This window comes from Scyliorhinus torazame, chromosome 4, assembly GCF_047496885.1.
Source record: "Scyliorhinus torazame isolate Kashiwa2021f chromosome 4, sScyTor2.1, whole genome shotgun sequence".
Classification (NCBI taxonomy): Eukaryota; Metazoa; Chordata; class Chondrichthyes; order Carcharhiniformes; family Scyliorhinidae; genus Scyliorhinus; species Scyliorhinus torazame.
Genome location: NC_092710.1, coordinates 304245968 through 304248467, shown reverse-complemented (window position 1 = coordinate 304248467; position 2500 = coordinate 304245968). Strand labels below are relative to the sequence as shown.

Here is a 2500-nt window from a genome sequence, read left to right as displayed (position 1 = left end):
AGAGAAAGAGGAGGAGAAGTAGAAGTAGAAGTAGAAAAAGAGAGAGAAAAAATTGAAAACAACCGGAAAGAAGAAGTGGCGAGGGTGCTAGGGTGGCCAACTTGAATAGGCGAGAAGACGGTGCTGCAGATGCCTACGGCCATACTAGTCTGAAAACGCTTGATCTCGTCTGATCTTGGAAGCTAAGCAGACTCAGGCCTGGTTAGTACTTGGATGGGAGACCGCCTGGGAATACCAGGTGCAGTAGGCTTTTGCGGCCAGCAGAGACTGCTCACGCCAAGCACTCTCCACACCAGAGGCAGGCCAACCTTTTGCTGCTCTCTGCGTCCTCGCCATTCCTCCCAACACTTGCCTGCGGGCTCAACTCAGGCAGGCGGCTTGGTCGGGCCATTCAGCTGCTGCAGCTTTGCCGGGCCTTTGCAACGCAGCACGGTTGGGTGCCTTGGCGTGCTGCACTTTGATGGGCACGCCAGCTGGCCCGTGTGGCCGCAAGCCAGTGTGTCGGCAGGACGTTCTCTCTCCTAGCCTGAAGGCGCCGCATGAATGCAAGTTGTGGCATTGGGGCTGGTGTGGAAAGCGAAGGAAGAGAGAGCTGGCTTGCATTGCCTGCCTGACCCTTGTGCTGGCTGTGCTGAGAGAAGTGCGCAGCGTTGCAATGTGGAAAGGCAGCAGCGTGCAGGCGGCAGGCTGGTGTGAGGTGGGCGGGGCTTGCAGTTTTCCTTGAGGAGGTGGAGAAGAAAAAAGAGAGCTCGGTGGGGATGGCATGAAGGGGAGCGAGTATCAGGCATATAGGCTAGAATTAGCAGGAGAAGGAGAGAAAGAGGAGGAGAAGTAGAAGTAGAAGTAGAAAAAGAGAGAGAAAAAATTGAAAACAACCGGAAAGAAGAAGTGGCGAGGGTGCTAGGGTGGCCAACTTGAATAGGCGAGAAGACGGTGCTGCAGATGCCTACGGCCATACTAGTCTGAAAACGCTTGATCTCGTCTGATCTCGGAAGCTAAGCAGACTCAGGCCTGGTTAGTACTTGGATGGGAGACCGCCTGGGAATACCAGGTGCAGTAGGCTTTTGCGGCCAGCAGAGACTGCTCACGCCAAGCACTCTCCACACCAGAGGCAGGCCAACCTTTTGCTGCCCTCTGCGTCCTCGCCATTCCTCCCAACACTTGCCTGCGGGCTCAACTCAGGCAGGCGGCTTGGTCGGGCCATTCAGCTGCTGCAGCTTTGCCGGGCCTTTGCAACGCAGCACGGTTGTGTGCCTTGGCGTGCTGCACTTTGATGGGCACGCCAGCTGGCCCGTGTGGCCGCAAGCCAGTGTGTCGGCAGGATGTTCTCTCTCCTAGCCTGAAGGCGCCGCATGAATGCAAGTTGTGGCATTGGGGCTGGTGTGGAAAGCGAAGGAAGAGAGAGCTGGCTTGCATTGCCTGCCTGACCCTTGTGCTGGCTGTGCTGAGAGAAGTGCGCAGCGTTGCAATGTGGAAAGGCAGCAGCGTGCAGGCGGCAGGCTGGTGTGAGGTAGGCGGGGCTTGCAGTTTTCCTTGAGGAGGTGGAGAAGAAAAAAGAGAGCTCGGTGGGGATGGCATGAAGGGGAGCGAGTATCAGGCATATAGGCTAGAATTAGCAGGAGAAGGAGAGAAAGAGGAGGAGAAGTAGAAGTAGAAGTAGAAAAAGAGAGAGAAAAAATTGAAAACAACCGGAAAGAAGAAGTGGCGAGGGTGCTAGGGTGGCCAGCTTGAATAGGCGAGAAGACGGTGATGCAGATGCCTACGGCTATACTAGTCTGAAAACGCCCGATCTCGTCTGATCTCGGAAGCTAAGCAGACTCAGGCCTGGTTAGTACTTGGATGGGAGACCGCCTGGGAATACCAGGTGCAGTAGGCTTTTGCGGCCAGCAGAGACTGCTCACGCCAAGCACTCTCCACACCAGAGGCAGGCCAACCTTTTGCTGCTCTCTGCGTCCTCGCCATTCCTCCCAACACTTGCCTGCGGGCTCAACTCAGGCAGGCGGCTTGGTCGGGCCATTCAGCTGCTGCAGCTTTGCCGGGCCTTTGCAACGCAGCACGGTTGTGTGCCTTGGCGTGCTGCACTTTGATGGGCACGCCAGCTGGCCCGTGTGGCCGCAAGCCAGTGTGTCGGCAGGACGTTCTCTCTCCTAGCCTGAAGGCGCCGCATGAATGCAAGTTGTGGCATTGGGGCTGGTGTGGAAAGCGAAGGAAGAGAGAGCTGGCTTGCATTGCCTGCCTGACCCTTGTGCTGGCTGTGCTGAGAGAAGTGCGCAGCGTTGCAATGTGGAAAGGCAGCAGCGTGCAGGCGGCAGGCTGGTGTGAGGTAGGCGGGGCTTGCAGTTTTCCTTGAGGAGGTGGAGAAGAAAAAAGAGAGCTCGGTGGGGATGGCATGAAGGGGAGCGAGTATCAGGCATATAGGCTAGAATTAGCAGGAGAAGGAGAGAAAGAGGAGGAGAAGTAGAAGTAGAAGTAGAAAAAGAGAGAGAAAAAATTGAAAACA

General features: G+C 56.1%; 3 non-coding genes across 3 annotated transcripts; all 3 read left to right on the top strand.

The window, feature by feature from the left end:
* Positions 1-131: 131 nt before the first annotated feature.
* LOC140415107 (5S ribosomal RNA) lies at positions 132-250 on the top strand. Its single transcript, XR_011944227.1, has one exon. It is a non-coding gene; the product is annotated as a 5S ribosomal RNA (ribosomal RNA).
* Positions 251-944: 694 nt separating this feature from the next.
* LOC140414365 (5S ribosomal RNA) lies at positions 945-1063 on the top strand. The gene has a single exon (XR_011943501.1). It is a non-coding gene; the product is annotated as a 5S ribosomal RNA (ribosomal RNA).
* Positions 1064-1757: 694 nt separating this feature from the next.
* On the top strand, positions 1758-1876 carry LOC140413356 (5S ribosomal RNA). The gene has a single exon (XR_011942528.1). It is a non-coding gene; the product is annotated as a 5S ribosomal RNA (ribosomal RNA).
* Positions 1877-2500: the final 624 nt, after the last annotated feature.